This window comes from Sceloporus occidentalis, unplaced genomic scaffold, assembly GCF_023333645.1.
Source record: "Sceloporus occidentalis isolate IW3139 unplaced genomic scaffold, rSceOcc1.0.p SCAF_5, whole genome shotgun sequence".
Lineage (NCBI taxonomy): Eukaryota > Metazoa > Chordata > Lepidosauria > Squamata > Phrynosomatidae > Sceloporus > Sceloporus occidentalis.
The window spans coordinates 156057239-156076282 of NW_028316985.1; the positions used below are offsets into that span (position 1 = coordinate 156057239).

Sequence of the window (19044 nt, forward strand, 5' to 3'; positions counted from 1 at the left end):
CTGGCTAAGAAAGTGGACAGGTATAGTATGTGATAAAACACCTTTTATTAATGAAAGCTGTCTATTGGAACATGAGACTAAGTTTTGAAGAACTGAAAATACAGTGCAGGTTTCTAAAAACATTTCAGATCTCCATTTTAAGAAGTGACTACACTGATGTCATATCCTTTCAGAGATTCTTTAATGAGGCTGGTATGTTTTTGGTCTGATGTTGGCGCAATCTGCTAACATGGCAGATGAAATCACTGAAGGAAATATACAGTTTATGAAGTATCCTGTGTTATTTTTTAAATTATAAGCAGTGATTCAAATCAAGTGATTATGATGCCCATAAAAATGTCTGTGTTAATGGTCCATTGTTGAAATCCAAGCAGTTCTTAGATGTCTTGCATAAAAGTCTAAAATCTTGTTCTTTTGTTTTTCTTTGGCTGTAGTTGGAATGAAAAGAAGTTAAGGGTAAATATCAAGACAACCTTCTGCTATAGGTATGAAAGGTAATCATAATCCCCAATTGTATTTCTAACACATCATTCTCATGTGTTCTTTAGTCTAGTCAAGCTTGGAGTAATTACTGTTTTGGACAAAAAATTGGAGAAACCTCTGGTTAGCACAGCTACTGTCCATAGTGCTGAGGTACACTGTGAGTTGTAGTCTAAAAGAATAGCTTTTCCAATTTCTAGGTCTACCATTCAAATAGCAATGCAGTGCTTAGTGTCAATGTCCAACAATCTCTTTCAAATTACAGCTGGCTGACGCACATATTCAAGATCATATACTTCTATACAGAAGCTATACAAAAATCAAGTTATGATTTGATTATTCTTTTATACATAGCAATAAAAAGAGGTCTTGTTTCAGTTATATTTGTTATCCAGGAGGCCCATTTACATTACAAATGAGTCTTTCCCATTTTTCTTTCTTACACAAAATGATTAAACTTGTTAGAGTGGTCATATGTGAAAATATCCAATAGGTCCAATGTAAAATGTTAACTGACTTTTTTTGTCATAAATCCACTAGATGGAGGTGTTGTTTTAAATGATGATGCAATCTAAATCAACTGTTGAAACGAATGAGTTCTCAAAAACTCAGTTTCTCCCCCATCCTTCATGTAAAAGCACTAAACCAAATTACAGTTTTTGATCATTTGACTGTGTTGTCAATTTTCTACAGCCAGCATTGCTTATCTTACAGTTTGGGATCAGAAAAAATAAATACATTGTCACATTTCCTAAGTGACACTTTCAACCTTTCTTGATCCTTTAATCTCTATTTTGTACAGCTTTGAGTTTTGCCAAATGTTTCCAGAGGTCATTCGCTTTCCTTGAATGTTTTTCCTCAGCTCTTTATGCATCACAGATGTAAAGTTAAACACACCTTAATTATGAAAGCTGACAGAAGTCAGAGCACTTGCTTAATGGGTGAAAGAGGAAAATGTACAATTTGCAAGGAGGGAAATACCCCCCTCCTAAACCTGCAGCATCTGACAGAAAGCTAATAAAACCTTCAAGTGTGGCAAAGAAAACAAGGTTTAGGGCAGGGTGACTTTTAGGCCTGCCTGTCAGCTTTTTCACAGATGCTGACACACTACTACCACCATATATCTTACTAGGTCCCCTGACATTATGTAGTTCGTTTTACAAAATTTTGTCTCTGAAATGTATTCAAGGGCACAATTGTAAACTGTGTAGTTATACAAATATGTTAATGTATTGCAAGCTACATTACAAAAGAAGTGAGTGCCCTGCATCAATATGAGTAGCATGGCATTGAGAATGCACACCATGTACATGTAGTAAAATCTAGAATGCCACTTAATATAGGCAAAGAAATGTCATAAAAAGATACCTTGTCTTGGGATTTACTTATTAAACAAGCATCCATATACCATACTAACTAAAGTTAATTACCACACTATCAAGTTAAAAACAGGGTGGAATAGTGCTGTTCAAATATTCTGCAGTATTCTTTTAATAAAGGGGAATCACTTTCAACTTGAATATACTTCTTTCTGCAGTTATGTGGGCTGATTTATTTGTTTTCCTTTCAGAATATAATCTTTAAAAGATTATAAATTTCCTTTTATTTTCCAGCACTAATCTCAATGTTTCTTACATTTTGATGCTTACAGAAGTGATATTATCATGGGAAAATCTAGGGAAAGAAATCAAAATAACAGTCACATTAGTTCCCTGACAGAATGATGCAATGCAAGTCAGCACCTCAGAGAGATATTAAAGGGTGCAGCCATCTGGTAAACTCAGTAACAAACACAAGGGCTTCAAAGGAGCTTGCTGGTCACCCATTGTGCTTGTGATGCTCTGTTTTTCATTTGTATGTTTCTTGCTAACTTTAGCTTGTCAAGAAGTTCACATCACATGTTGTTCATAATTAATGCTATATGTTGTTTCCTAGATCTACACACATATAGCACGTCCTTGAATGTTATGCTCAATGATAACATTTTTTAGTTTCTTAAGAAAATGCCAACTTGGAACCAAAAAAATCTACATTTGTTTCTTTCAATAAGAGTGTGACTACTTATGTCTTCTATAGTTTAAATTTTGAAACTTTTGCAAGATTTAATCAGTTCATCTTGATAACAATCGTATGTATTATTGTCTTCAGCTGAATTTTCCTCTAGGCTAGTTAATAGTTGCTGTCTGCTTTGAAAGTGCACATTGCTCATTCAGAAGTGTAGAAAACTAGAATGTAAGCAATCTTTGCTAGGGATTATAAATGCAAGTATTAATTAAGTATGGTTCCCAAATTGTGACAAAGATGAAAACATCAACCAATATTCTGTAATGTTCATGCAGTTCCAGATCCAGTCCTGGACACCATACAAACATTCTCCCCCATAATAGAAGCGGAGATTCTTGGGGATCATGTGTGCATTCCCATGTCACTCATAAGGTTTCCAGTACAAAAGATGTGCCTATGTGGAGTCTATGAGTGTTAAAGACAACAACTGCACCCACATAGAACTGGAGGAGTACATGTTTTAATTAAAGGGTCTCATGACACAGCTGAAAGTAATATCTTCCTGAGACCTTTAACAGCTTATTCCAATTCTAATAATCAGTGGGGACAATACTGAAGTAGATGAAGCCAAAGTTTCACTCTGGCATGATTTCATATTTTCATATGTAACAGGTTCCCCTTCTGGCCAAGGTCACAAGAAGAGCCACAACATTGAAAAAGGGGGGTTGTTCATTTCTATGCCAGCAGCCAGGTCTTTGGGACTCCAAGTCTTTTTAAGGCCTTTAAGTCAGTAAAATTTATAGTAAATGGGTGGGGGGTGGAAGGTTTGAGAGTGTTGTCATTTCCTCTGGGAGGAGAAAGTGCTATGCAATTCAAACAATTCAATCGTTTTTTGAATGCAAGTGGGTTTTGATTTACTATATCCTTACCATTGTACATTAAAGAACAGAGAAGGACAAGATAAAAAATCAAAACAAAATCTCTTGAGAGGGACAGAGAGGGTCACATCACTCCTGGGTTAGAGTCCTACTTCCTCCCTATTTTTGAAGCAGCACATTGACATTCATTGTCTCCTCATTTGAAGAGTAGTAAGTTCATGACTGATTCATTTTAATTACTTTTAAAAATATAAAAAATCCCTAAATCCCCCAAAGCAGAATTTTAGGAATTACACATAAATATTACTTTTGGTTATCCTTAAAAGGTAGCATGAACAGTGCATTGTTAATGCATCGTTTTGCTCTTATTACCCACAAAAGTTATATGCTGCTTATAAAGTACTGTTACACATCGGTTCTAAGTATTCTCTCTACAGAAGGAGTAAACAAGCTTCATATGTTGCTGGAGTGCAATTCTTGTCTGTCCTTGTATACCCTGTCTGCCTAAAAGAAGTGCAAGGAAGTTTAGAAATCATATAAATATTTAACTGCAAAAAATGCATACTAAAATAAGTTGCACGAAAAATCTAAAACACAGTAGCAGAGAAATTTTAAGCTTAAAAATACAGCAAAATTAAAATGTTTCATATTCATTTAATAGCAACTAGAATTTCATACTTCTCCCTGTATCTCTTCTCCATTCTCCTACGCTCTGCATATATGAATAGGCACCACATAAAATTAGTCTTTAACACCTTACTTTGCAGGGTTGCTTAGATATTCATAATGAAGAATCACACCTGAAGCTTCATTCACACTGAAAAAGATGAGCTGCATTACAAATTCAGAAGAGAACAGAATCTACCACTAAACTGGTAAATGCTGGCACATACATAAAAGGAAATGTTGAGCGTGTGTGTGCATGTGCATGCCTTCAAATTCCCTGTTGAGTTGTGGCAACCCCAAGAGTATCATACAGTTTTCTTAGGTGTGTGTATCCCTTCTGAATGCATTTTACTTTGACTTATGACTACCTTAATACAGATACAGATATTAACAGACCTTGTTAAACTGTTTAAAATGTTTGAAAGTGTTTAAATTGTTTCTGATGAGGAAGTTGGAATTAGGCTGCCTTCCAGATGATATTGGACTACAATGCCCGGGATTCTTCACTATAAAGTATGCTGGATAGGGCTACTGGGACTTGTAGTTCAACAATATCTGGACAGCTGCGTGGTCCCACATCTTTCTTTCAAAAAAGTTGGCTTTATTGGCAGCATCCCACTAAGAACTGCTTCTATACACAAAGTTAGGAATAATTTCATGGGTAAATAAATGTCTACTCAAAGAAGTAAGCCTCACTGAATTCTAATCTATTCAAACATAGCCTAATTATAGCCTAAATTGTTTTAACTTGTTTGGACAGTGATTGCCAGATCTACATATTCTTTCCCTCTCCCTCAAAAAGGAACTTTAATCAATTAGTTCTGGAACTGCAGTTCTGAGAAGCACCTCCAGCCAGCATACCTATTGAAAGTGAAATCTGGGGGGATTCTGAGAGTTGTAGTCCAACAAAGTAACTTTAAAGAGCTAGCTGTCAGATTAATTTTTTTTTAAAAAAATTACTTTTGATTTTCCATTCTGATATAATGTGTACCGGATAAAATTCACAAGAGCATGGCTTTTCTTTGATTGGTTTTGCAATCGTGTGCAAGCTAAACAACTTGCCAACACTGTTACACTTACCAGGGATGTTCCATATTCAAGGAACTATTTACACAACCTTATTTCTTGTTAGTGAAGTAATAGTACAGAATTTTGCACAGATAAAAGAACACAATGCTAATGCTCTGAAGTATACATATGTTGCTTCTAATAACAAGACAGACCTACATTCCATGAAGTCTTTGTTCTTCAAGCTAGCCTTTCTAACCTCAGATACAACAGATGATGATATATTGTCCTGACATAGAAACATGAGTCTACTGCCAATCTTTCTGTCATGACTCCTGCCCAATTTGACTGAACATCTCACACAAATAACAACTTTTCCTCCTCCCTCTACTAACAGCAAGAAACCACATTCCTGCTTCCAACTTCTCTGTGATGATCTTAGCCTTAAAACCATGTGTCAATTGTAGATTGACAATCCACTGTCCTAGACATGCTTACCATATGTACCTGACTATAAGCCGACCTCATGTATAAGTTGAGGGCAGGTTTTGGTTCTAGAATGATAGATTTTGATATGATCCATGAATAAATCATGGGTAAAACTTAGTGGCATGAAACAAAAGATATAAAAGACGAAGCACAGGAAAGATGAAGCACAGGAAAATGTCAAAGAATTTACAAAATTCCAGCAGACATAACTGTTTGTGATCCCCTAAAGGCTGGCTAGATGAGAAGAACTACAATGAATGGCAGTTATGTGTTGGGGAGGAGACTAGGCACAAGAAAATGCACACATGTCAGAAAGGATAAAAAGGCAAAGCAAAGAAAATTGTAACTACATTACCAGTGATTATAGCCTTATTAGGGCTGCCATAATTGTCCACTTTTACCAGGGACAAAATGTAGGACAAATTCAAGACCAAACTGTAGGGCAACTGCAGGACAAAACTCAGCTCAAAATGTAGGACATTTAAGGTCCACCATTTTTCTTCAATGTCCTACATTTTGGGCTGAGTTTTGTCCTGCAGTTGTCCTACAGTTTCGTCTTGAATTTGTTCCACATTTTGTCCCTGGTAAAAGTGGACAATTATGGCAACCCTACTTAAACTTTAATGTGATAACTTTGCATGATTTTAATCCAGAAAAGCTGACAAACATATACAAATGTCTTCTTCAAATCCTTCAAAGCCCAGTTCCTCTAGGCACTCTTTTGAGGGGGAAGCACCAAAGGCCTGCCACCGCCCCCATTTTCCTGGTCAGGCATTCAAAAATGTCAGAAGTACTTATACAGCACAGTAGAGGGGCTTGGTCCTTCTTTCAGGTGTTCTCCGGACAAACTAAAACTCTTGCCTTTCACCACTTTACTCAGAAAATGGGGTGGTTTCTTTCTTTCTTTCTTTCTTTCTTTCTTTCTTTCTTTCTTTTTTCATAAGAGACAAAGTATAACACATTGACAATAACTTTTTAAATAAAGAGTTAAAGTACAATACATTAACAGTAAAGTACAATACATTGATCTGTGGATAAACTGACCCAGGTCTTTTGGGTTAATATTTTGACTGAAATTTCTAGACTTCTACATCAGTATACATAAATAGTACTTGTGAACGAGCACCACTGAAGGCAATGAAATGTCCTCTGATTAGACATATGAAAAGCTCCTGCTGCATGGGAATGTCCCATAGAACTCAATGGGATTTACAGGTGAGTAAGCATGTGTGAGTCTGACTATAAAAGTAGTCTCAAGGCATGCTTAAATTGTCCATAATAATGCAATTTTTCTCTTCCCTCTATTTTCTCCTCCTTACAACAGAGTGTAATTAGAGCTTGAGAAACTGTATGGAGCAAGGAACCCTGTTTCTCATTATTCTACACATGCAGTTTGGGGACTTTTACAGTATAGCCCTTCATCTTTGATCTAATTTTATAACATTATAATCAGATTTGGCACACTAAAACAAATGCTAGCACATTTCTTTGTGACAGGCACTTTTCAATAGTAATGTGACAAGCTTCCCTGTTTATTGACTCCAATTCAATCAAAATTCATCAACGTTATTAGAATAAAAATTCCATAAAGCAAGGGTTGGCTTCATGTCCAGTAAAACAACAATAGCAGTAGTAGCAGCAGCAACAACAGTGATAACAAAAATGGCACTGCTTTAGGGCACATTCATCATAAATTTAAAGCAGGAACTTACGTATTGAGTAAAGGATAATACAAACAGATTAGACAGCAAATAAACACATCCTTGATGCAACTTAAGTAAATTTGCGACAGAGGGGGGAGGAATGTTTAATGATCACGAGAAATAATAAACTAATTGTAGATAGAGTTTGCAAGATCCAAGACCTTTGAAAGATTACTTTTTAGACAAGAACTCCCAAAACATCTCAGTCAGAATTGCCAAAGTTTGTTGAGGGACCTCTGGTAGTTGTAGTCCCATCCCCAATAAATCTTTTCCTACCCCTGCAGAAAAACTCACTAATATGCAGTTCCCGGGGCAATGGCTCTCTTTGCTCCATACCTATCCAGCCTGGTGGGTCTTCATATAAAATGAACTAAAGTTTTTACAATGTACAAGAAGCTGTCAAGAAGATGAACTTGATATTTGAAATTTATACTTTTTTTGAACAATTTGAAATCATGTATGCCTGAATCCTTGTATAAAAAATCAGTGTATAAGAAGGGCTGACTGTATGTGTCCCTATTTTCAACTGTGAAATTTTAGAAGATATGCTGTAAGAGAGCCAGCATGGTATAGTGGTTTAAGCATTGAACTGGAAACTGGGGTTCAAATCCCTGTTCACCCATGGAAACCCACCAGATGACCTTGGCAAGTCACACTCTCTCAGCCTCATAGGATTGCTATGGCAAACCCTCTCTAAATAAATCTTGCCAAGAAAACCCCATGATAGGTTCACCTTAGGGTCTCAATAAGTCCAAAATGACTTGAAGGCACACACCACCACCACCAACAACAACATGCTATAAGTGTTGTCATTTTGCAGGTACTTTAATATGGGTATTGGTAATAACAGAATGCTAAGAACATGGTTGTTGTGTTTCTTTGCAAACAGTCAGGAAGAAGTGTGTGTGCTCTGATTTGGGGAAAACTGAACATGTCAATAGCTGGTGCAGCATGAAGAACCAACTGTCTCTACTACCCATGTCACAACAGAGTTTTCAGAATGAAGTTTAAGGGAATTGGAAGAGTGTGTTTCTATGTCTGTGCATGGCTTGTTGTACATTCATGCATATGTGGTGTATCCATCACACATAGATAAACTTAAGCTGCCTAAAAGATGTTTTCATTTAAGCAGGCCTTTCACTATTAATTGGTTTCTGTGAAAGAGTTTTTTTTTAATGGGGAGGGGGTGTCGTCCAATATTTTCTCCTTAATTTTATGTTGTAAATCCTTTTAAACTGCATTTTATCCAATGTTGTTTTTAATAGGTTACTTATTTGTTTCCAATCATTCTTTAATATAATGATTTCCCCCTTTTACTATGTTTTAATCTATACTGTAAGCTGCATTTGGGCCCCAAGAGGAAAAAAAGGTGGGGTAATAAATAAATAAATAAATAATCAGTAATATCTTTTATTTTCTATTTCTGGAAATGCATTTAGGACTAAATGAAAATATTGAGACAGAAAAAGAACAGGTGAGTGGGAGTGACTGAATGTGTATTGTATTTTGCTAATGGCCAGGAATATCAACAGAAGCATGAGAGGAATGGATAAGAGTTTTGTTTGGTTTTTAATATGAACTTTCTAACATTTGAAAAGTTCTACATAAATTTGAGGGAAATTTATTTTTAAAGAGATTCAGAGAAAGAACAACACTGAACTAGTTGGCTCATCTAGACAGAAGAATCCAAGGGCTTAATTCTTAAATTCTGGCTTTGAATCTCTGTGTATTAAACCATATTTGTGGTGATAGGTTAAGATTCCCAACTCTTATTATTTTTCCTGATAGTCTCCAGACTTTTAATAGCTATATTGCAGACAGGTATGATAGGGTCCTCCCTATACTGAACAAAGTTTTACCAATTGAATTTGTCCATTGTGTTGCTGAATTTACACTGCTAAATTTCATTAAGTTTCACTTTGAAAAAAGCATCCCAAAATCCACCTCATCCATTCCCCTAAATTAGACAGAAAGAACTTGACTTTTTAAAAAATGAAATATGGGAGAAGCCAAAAACTGACAGATTCACTTATCTCATACCCAGAAAAACCTCCTAACTCATATTCCAAGATTTATACATACACACACACACACACACTGGAATAAAAATGAGTTCTGGAGAGAGATTTTATGTGAGAGACGGATAAAATGGCTTGTGGATATTTTCAGTTACCACTGTTTTTCAAGGAAGGTTTCCCAAGATTATAATCTTCTAATTAGTGAGCTTTGTGAAATTGTTTCCAGCTGCTCTCATTCTGGTGTCTTGTTTGATTTCTTTTCACAGAAGCAGAGGAACATGGCTGGCTGTCTTCAGTAAGAGACACAGAGAGGAGTTTTAGTATTTTGATTTTTCTTGTTCTAGACCTTCCAAATACTTTATAGTAGCCAAATGAGGCTTTGTACATTTTGAAAGAAATAGATAGTGGCAGGTGTGGTATGCTTTATGTCTGGAGGAGAAAATCTGGAATATTAATTAAAACTGCTGTGGTCAAATACTTTACAATGAGTTGAATTTTTAATCAACTGTGGCTTTTACCTGTTTCTAGAAAATCTAAAAGAGATTGATATTGTGTTTTATTTAATAGATATAATTATTAAGACTCTTGACACTTTTACTCTTCCTATAATTATGTATGACAGCATAAATAAAATAAAATTAATGTCTTATAGCCAAAACCAAGACACGTATAACTTGAATTACTGTCCTGTTTGAGTAGATATAGCACAAGAAACAGTTTCATTGGCTCAAATGGTTTTGTTAGCAGAGACAGGTCAAATGAGGCCATTTTTATTTCATGTTTCTTCTCTGTATGTTTGTATGGTTCAAAACACAGTCTGAAAGGCAGCCCCAAAACATTTTACTACCTATTGTGAAGAACAAATTGACACTTCTATGCTGTCCATGGATTTAAATATTATTGGACTAGTGACTGACTCTTCTTCAGTGTTGACAGTGGCATGACCTTCCACCACATTTGAAGGTAGCATTAGATTACTTTACACGTTGCTGTTACAGGCCAGCTCTGAGGCCTGGAAACATACATGTAGAATACAGAGTATAATCAGTAAAGTATGTGTATTAGAATGTGTTTGTGTGTTATTGGGACCAAGGAGATAGGCTAATGCTGGGCAGAATGCCTATTCAAATGTGAACAAAGAGATGAAATGCCTACATTTGTATCAGTATTGAGATGCATAGTTCCTCAACAGAAAGATAGTATTTTTAATTAATAAATTACTAAGCTATTATATTTATGTTGTTAATGGTCCTCTGTGTGTTAACTATTAAGAATCCTGTTAAAGAGATGCAGAGTGATAGAGATTCACTCCCTATGTGGAGTGTACATGTTTGTATATCTATGATTAAATATAACAAATAACCTAAACGATTATCAAAGAGCCACTGGGTGACCTTGGGTGAGTCACACATTCTCAGCTCCAGAAAATCCTGTCATAGGTTTGTCTTAGGGTTGCCATAACTTAGAGGCAGTGCAATGTCCTTGTGTGGATGTAAAAGGGGGGGGGGGGGTCCCCCAAAGGGAAAAGTTTGAGTGCCACTGAGATTAAAAAACCCCAAAAACCTTCCACTTTGTTTTCAATCCAGCCTAGTGTGTGCAGGTAAAGAAAATTATGGCGGGTTATTTGGGGCGGGCTGTACCCGCCTCTTTCCCTGGTGTATCGGGGCCTCAGCGGTCAGAACGGCAGCCGCTGAGGCCCCGATCCGCCGCTTTTCAGGCTGTGGGGAAGTGGCAAAACGCCGCTTCCCCGCAGCCTGAAAAGGGGTATCCTTGGGACTTCAAGCCCCAAGGACATCCCGCGGTGGCGGGGAGGGGGAGAAAGGGGCCGCTTGGTCCCTTTCTCCCTTGCTTCGCTGGGCACAGCCATCTGAAGGCTGCGCCCAACGAAGCAAAGTGGCGCCTCAAACCAGGAAGGAGCTCTGAAACGGAGCTCCTTCCTGGTTCGCGCAAAGGGCACCCTAGGCACCCTGGCGCGGAGCGAGGACGTCACGTCTGCGCCGCCCCGTGTAGAGGCGGTGCGGCCGTGATGTCCTCATGACGGCGGCCATCTGGAACGGCTGCTGTCATTTTTTACACGCTCCGCGCGTACTTTAATGGCAGTCTATAACCCGCCTAAGAGAACAAAGATTTTATGTGCTGAATAGGAATTTTACTAGTTTTTGTGCAAATTTCATCACCACTAGCAAAACAAGAATCTCTTCTGAAAGATTTATGAAATATGAATGCTTAAAGGAGTTATAAATAACACGCTGAAACTGCATTTCCTGATAGCTTAAACAAAAACAATGCAGCATATGTTCAAAAGGATCCTGATTTGGACTAGGTGGCCTAACACCAGGGGATGGATGAACTGATAAGGCAAAGGGTGTAATGCTTCTTGGGGCAGGACATACTGTTAGGCAGAGTGAGACAGTTACTTCCAGTGATGGCAGAAGCTAGGGATCACAAAAGTAAAATGCTGAGAGAGATGTGTAGTTCACATGGCCTGCTCTGTACCCTCTAAGTTACTGTAGCCTGAAAGACATTGTCCCACTGTCAATGTAGAAGAAAGTGTCATCTGTTACTCTAGTTAAACTTTTGTATATTGTAAAGAAGGGGAATCCATCCTCTTCTCCTCCCCTCCAGCATAAAACTCCATTTGCTAAGGTTTTACTATTTTAAGAAAAGGTGCATATTTTCCCACATCAGCAGAATTAATTGCAATACTGGAGGAAAGGAGAGACACTGGGAAGACGATGCAGGGATAAACATTCCCTTTCCCAGCAGCACTGTCTTGACCCAATCCTCCACCCTCAAATGTTTTTCATTTGAAAACAAACATGGGGAAATTTGACCATATCGCATCGAATCTGGCATTTCGGCAGTGGGAGAAATATTTATGAACCAGCTTGCTGCAAAGTAATAACTAGGACCGTGGCAAAGAAGATCTTTGTTAAATAATGTTTTGATAGTCTTGTCTTTAAAAACAGCAGCAGCAGCAGCAGCAGCAGCAACAGCAGCAACAACAACAGAATCTTCAGCAATAGGATTATTGTCATTTTGAACCTGTTCAATGTAATTGCATAGCTATTACAGGATCTTGAAAAGGTATGTATTAAAATTTCAAAAAACCGAGGAGACATATTAATACATTGCATTCATAGTGGTCAATATTGTTAAATAGTGCATGTAACTGCAGAAACAGATAGAGAGAAAAAGAGGGAGAGGTTGAGAGAGAGAATAAGTAAACTAGTGGCTAGATGTATGATGGGTTTTGTATTATTAAGTGTTGCCATCAAGACAGGACTTCGGAACAGAGATCCAGAGGCCCATGCAGTAGGATGCATGGGAGTACAGCAGGGCTAGTTCACAGTATTTTGAAATAGGGAATACACACACACACACACACACACACACACACACACACACACACACGCCCTGCTGTACTCCCATGCATCCTACTGCATGGGCCTCTGGATCTCTATTAAAGAGCCTTCTCTTTCACCTAAGAACTTTAAGACCTTTGCTGCACCTAATATCACACTGAACTGATAATCTGAGGACCAGTTCACAAACATGTTTCAATACCTGATGAGCTTCACAAACGACATGATTTTGGCCTCAAAGGAAGGCAGTGACAAACCCCCTTTGAACATATCTTGCCATGAAAACTCTGTGATAGCATCTCCTTGAGGTGGCCATAACTTGGAAACAACTTGAAGGCACACAGCAACAACAAACAGAAGGAATTTCAGCAAGTATTGCTTATTACTTCCTTGCATGATAACAACTGGAAATTCCATCTTCTCCACAGCCATTAAAGATACAACAGTTCTTCTCTAGTTTTCACTCTGATGACTCAAGCCTCAAGTTAACTGATGTGCTTTAGAGTTGGGGGAAAAAAACCTTTGATGGTTATGCATAAGGGGGAATTTCAGCAGGTGGTTGCTTTTTGGGCTATCTGATAACAGGCAACACCTGGCAAAATTACCTACTGACACAACTATTTTAGGCCTGGAACAAATGGGTCAAATAATGTGGCTTCTGGCCACTTTAGGGGCATGGAATTTAGACGATGCACACCCCCAAAGCAGCCTTTTCAGGAGCAGATTAAATCTGCTTCTGCCAGCTGGGACCACAGTGGTGGCCCACTTTGAGAGTGGGCCGTGCAATTACTGCAGTCCCAGGCTGATCATGGCAGAGGTCCTTTTTGACTGTCTGCTTCACCCCAAAGTTAAAGGAGCTGTCTCTAGATCTCATTCTGGCAACCCTAGCTCTTACCAGAGATGCTTTCAATTGGCTCGGACTCAAGTTGGACTCAAGTCACTTCAATCAGTCAACTTGGACTCAACTCAGCAATAAATGGTACCCTAACTCAACTTAACTTGTGACTTGTATATTTTTAGCAATCAACTTTCTGGTGTCATTCACTCTGAGCACCAGGCAAGATTCACCCACAGAATGAAGGACACATGTCTCAGGGGGAAACAGCAAATGCACTAGGAAACAGCCTTGAAGCAGGAAGATCCTTGTAAAGCTCCTTGAAAATGCAGTGGGGACAGGCTGCCAAGCAAACCTCATCTCTTTGCTTATGCCCATTGCCTACCATCTTTACAGTTCCCCTCCAAGAAATACACCCATCTCCTTATTTCTATTAAAAGTTGGCTTTCAGACTTGAGACTCAACTTGAAACTTGACTTCAGAGTACCTTGCAAGTACTTCCTAGAAACCTAGAATTGGAAGAAACCACAAAGGCCATCCTGCACAAGCTCCTACCATGCAGGAATACACAATCAATGTACTCCTGACAGATGGCCATCCAGCCTCTGCTTATAAACCTCCAAAGAAGGAAACTCTACCACTCTCCCAGGCAGCATGATCCACTGTCAAACAGCCCTTACTGTCATGCAGTTCTTCCTCTTCTTTATGTGGAAACTTTTCCTGTAGCTTGAATCCATTGCTCCCTATCCATCAGAAAACAAGCTGGCACCATCTTCAGTATGACATCTCTTCAAATATTTAAACATGGCTATCATGTCACCTCTTAACCTTCTCTTCTCCAGGCTAAACATACCCAGCTCCCTAAGCTACTCCTCATGGGTATGGTTTTGGGATTTGACTTGAAGGAAGGGACTTGAGACTTGGAGTAAAAGACTTCAGTACATCATTGGATTTTACCAGTTTCTGCCATGAGATACACAGTTTACTGCTTGCAACTGTGTATCTCAGACACCTGCTGGTGATTTCCCTTGCCCCAGGGTTGAACCCTGTCACTGACAGTTTAAGCAGCCCTAAGATTTATTAAATGAGAGCCAGCAGGTGTAGTGGTTTGATTGTTAGACTAGAACTCTGGAGACCAGGGTTCAAATCTCAGTTTGGCCATGGAAACCCAGTGAGTGATCTTGGGCAAGTCACATTCTCTTCAGCCTCAAAGGATGGGAATGCTGAAGAAACTTGCTGAGAAAGCCCCCATGATTGTTTGACTCCCTTTTAGGGTTGCCATGAGTCAGAAATAACTTGAAGGCACATGACAATAATATCAACAAAGAAATTCATTGGAGCCAGCGTGACATAGTGATTTGAGCACTGGATTACAATTCTTGAAACCAGGCTTTAAAAATTCCATTCAGAAAATGACTTGAAAGCACACAGGAACAACAATTAATTACTTAATTTGTAAAATTTTGAGTGGATGATGTGAGGAATGAAGAACAACAACTGAAATCTTGAATGAGATTATTATTGTAGTAGTAGTAGTAGTAGTAGTAGTAGTTATTATTATTATTATTATTGTTGTTGTTGTTGTTGTTACAGTCCTTTTCCCTCCTACTGAGCCTCACCCCACTTACCTCATCACTTCAGCATTTTAATGGGACACAAGTGAATGCCACAGCCTATTTCTGCCCAGAGGTAGATGTCAGGGAGCAATGGCATCACACACCCTCCAGGGTGCACCCTAGCGACATCCCTCCCAAAGTGAGGTATATTTTGGTTGATGTTTTCCCAGTTGGTATCCATAGTTATTTGTGGGTCAGGAATAAACTCTTTCAGAAAATGGCCACATAGCCCCAAAAACCCACAAAAAACTATATTTTGTTTCTGTATACTCATGTATAAGTCTAGAAATTTTAGTCAAAAAATTGACCCCAAAGCCCTGAGTCAACTTATCTATGGGTCAATATATATTTTACTTCAACTCTTATTTAAAAAGGAGTCATCCCCTGGTGAAAAGTCAAACATGTAGTCTATCCTGGAAGCACTGATCCTTTTCTGTTTTCTCAGCTATCCAGCCTTTAGGGTGCACACAAGCAGTTATACTTGTTGGATTTTTGTCAGTCCTTTGGCATAGTTTTCCCCTGCTTCATCCTTAAGATCCTTTGTTACATGCCCATTCTCATGTTACCCTCGACTTACCCATGGGTCATATAAAAATCCATAATTTTGGCCCCAAAACATGCCCTCAACTTATACATGAAGGTGACTTATAGTCAAGTATATACAGGTAGTTTAGCTATGGCTTGTCTGAAAAAAAAGCTAACTTCACCTAGTGTGTTAGGATATTGGTTTTTTTTGGTAAAGCAGATGCTTGGGGAGTAGTGGGGTCACCCCTGTTTAGGGTGTCACCTGGTGCAGCAGGAACCCACAGCACTCCTCTTGTGACACCACTGTGGGGGAACTGGCTCAACTGAGGGAATAAGAAGAATCCATCAGTGATGCCTTTATTGGCCAACTGAAAATCACAATATACTTGTTGCAAGCTTTTGAAGCTCCATGGGCTTCTTCATCAGGCAAGATGTTACAAACCAAACAAAAGAGAGAAAAAAACAACAATTGGAGATGTTAGTCAGATGCCTGCATGTTTGTCTAGTCTTTAGTAAAGATGTTGTGATGGGGAGGATATCTTTTGCAGACAGGCTTCCCATCATAACGTGAGTCAACAATGTGATTCTGCAGCTAAAAAGGCCAATGCTATTTTAGGCTGCATCAATAGAAGTATAGTGCCTAAATCCAGGGAAGTAATAGTGCCATTATATTCTGCCTTGGTCAGGCCTCACCTGGAATACTGTGTCCAGTTCTGGGCACCACAATTAAAAAAGGATGTTGAAAATTGGAGTGTGTCCAAAGGAAGGCAACCAAAATGGTGAAGGGCCTGGAAACCATGCCTTATGAGAAATGTAAGGAGCTGGGTATGTCTAGCCTGGAGAAGAGATGGTTAAGAGGTGATATGATAGCCCTGTTTAAATATTGTTTTGTTTACTGTATAGTGGACCAAGAGAACGATATGTGGCATCCTTACTTGAAACTAGCCCTTAACAAGTCCACAAGAAGTAGGTTGGTTTTTTTAAAAAAACCTTTGACAAATATGTGACCTGGAGAGTAGCTTTGCACGCTCTAGCAGCCCCCCCCCCAAAAAAAAAAAAAAAATCAGGAAGAAATACACACCAGAGATAGTCATAAGTTGTAAAGGTGATGATTTTATATATATGTGTGTGTGTGTGTGTGTGTGTGTGTGTGTGTTACATTTTTAAATGTTCAGTTTTGTAAATCATAAATTGCTGTATACTATATATACATTAAACAGAGGCTGGATGGCCATCTGTCGGGGATGCTTTGATTGTGATTTCCTGCATGGCAGAATGGGGTTGGACTGGATGGCCCTTGGGTCTCTTCCAACTCTATTATTCTATGATTCTATGATTCTACTCATGTATAATTCTAGAAATTTTAGTCAAAAATTGATCCCCAAAACCTGAGTCGACTTATCTATGGGTCAATGTTAGTACTGTACTTTAGCTCTTATGAAAAAAGGAACCATCCCCTGACGAAAGGCAAGAGTGCCATGTCTCTTGAAGCACTGACCTCCTTCTTCTCTCTCATCCATCCAGTCTTTAGTGTGGGCACATACAGTGATGCCTGCTGGGATTTTGTAAGCCTTTTGACATTGTTTTCCTTTCTAATTTAAATCCTTTGTCACATGCCCCTATGTTTTACCCTCGACTTATCCATGGGTCATATCAAAAGCCATCATTTTGGCCCTTAAACCTGCCCTCAACTAATATGTGAGTTATAGTTGAGTATATACGGTAATCATATATGTAAATGACAGATGTGCAAATATGATATGTATATAGTTTTGTGTGGGTTTTTCGGGGTATGTGGCCATGTTCTAGCAGAGTTTCTTCCTGACGTTTCGCCAGCATCTCTGAAGATGCCATCCACAGATGCTGGCAAAACGTCAGGAAGGAACTCTTCTGGAACATGGCCACATAACCCAAAAAACCCCACAAAAAACTAGGGATGCTGGCCATGAAAGCCTTCGACTTCACGATATGTATATATTTTGCTGTTATTGTGATATTGTTTTAGGCAAAGGCCACTGGCCAAAAGAAATACAATTTGACTGACTGACTTGACTGTTTGGAGTTGTTCAATGGCCAACCCAGCTACTCTCTGAATGTGAGGGAAGGAGAGCTAGGCTTTGGTTTGTGTGTGTGGCAGCAGCAGGGCCAGGGCAGGAGGGTGTGTATATATGGCTTTGTATGTGTGTGTGTTTGTGTGGTGCGGTGGGGGGCGGCTCTTCATTCCCAGCTCCACTCAAGTGACACACAGACACACACACAGAGGGCGAACACCAGGCTCCCTAACTCTCTGCAGGCAGTGAGGGAGTGAGCCTCTGAGGCGCACAGAGAGAGGCGCCCTCCCTCCTCCTCCTCCAGCTCCTGCTCCTTGCCTTGCCTTCCCCAGGACCAAGAAAGCCATTTTTCCCGAGGACCCTGGAGACCCTGGCCTCCCTTTCCCCTCTTCTTTGCCAGCCTCTCCGAGAGCCCTGTGGAGAAGGAAGGACACTTCTTCTTATTCCTAAGAGAGAGGCTTTCCCTCGCGCCTTTTCTGGAAGACTATGGGAAGGAGCTGCTGCTGCTCCCACTACTAGCCTCCTGCTGCTGCGCCTAAAACTCGGACTCGCGTGGCTCCCACTTGGAGGGAAGTTGTTTTGGGGGGAGGTGGTTGGCTTTCCCCAAACTTGCCTCAAAAGAGGAGGGAAAAAAGTCCTCAGAGAGAGAGAGAGAGAGGAAGAGAAGGACTGGGCGCCAGGGCTCTTCGCTGCTTCCTTCCTGCCTTCAGTGAGTGGCCACCCGCGTTTTGGTCTCGGAGGACGCGCGTGGCCAAGCAAGTTCAGGTAAGAGAGGGACTCGCGGGACGAATCAGGCTGCGTCCGCACTGGAGCACTAATCCGTTTTCATACCGCTTTGACTGCCTTGGCTCCGTGCGATGGGAATTCTGAGGAGGGGAGTCTGGCTGCATCCACACTGGAGACATAACCCGGTTTGGCACCGCTTTGACTCTAAGTCTGGCTGAAGGCTATGGAATTCTGGGAGTTGAAGTTTGTTGTGGGTCCACGAGCGGAGCTCCACTCGGGGCCCACAACAAACTCCAACTCCCAGAATTCCATAGCCTTCAGCCAGGGCAGTTAAAGCGGTACCCAACCGGGTTACGTCTCCAGTGTGGATGCAGCCAGACTGATTCTGAGAGAGATTCCGACCTTGGACTCGCGCCCTGCTCTCCAGAGTCGTAGTCTAACGCTCGAACCGCTATTTATGGGGCTGCACTGCAGGTAGTTGGGGGTTTCTGCTTGTTTTGGTCCAGACTTTTGGCTCCAACCGGAGTGAGCCAATGTCCTAAAAACGCAAAGGAGGAACAGGAGGAGGCATTGCCAAAGGTAGGACGCTTCCGAAAATGTGGAGGATGTGCCCGACCCACCCCCGCCTCGAAATGTAGAACCAAAGAGTTGGAAGAGACCCCAAGGGCCATCCAGTCCAA

At 39.9% G+C, this 19044-nt stretch overlaps 1 protein-coding gene and 1 long non-coding RNA gene across 2 annotated transcripts in view; both read left to right on the forward strand.

Annotated features, from left to right (window-relative positions):
* The window catches only part of LOC149313011 (uncharacterized), a 30915-nt gene extending 21135 nt beyond the window's left edge, over window positions 1-9780 (forward strand). The window contains exons 2-4 of the long non-coding RNA XR_016281450.1: window positions 435-494; window positions 8668-8702; window positions 9513-9780. This is a non-coding gene — a long non-coding RNA (uncharacterized LOC149313011). The remainder of the gene's footprint in view (window positions 1-434; window positions 495-8667; window positions 8703-9512) is intronic.
* Window positions 9781-17844: 8064 nt separating this feature from the next.
* The window catches only part of NDNF (neuron derived neurotrophic factor), a 42125-nt gene continuing 40925 nt past the window's right edge, over window positions 17845-19044 (forward strand). The window contains exon 1 of the mRNA XM_089527062.1: window positions 17845-18403. The gene's annotated coding sequence lies outside the window, so the exon portion shown is untranslated. The remainder of the gene's footprint in view (window positions 18404-19044) is intronic.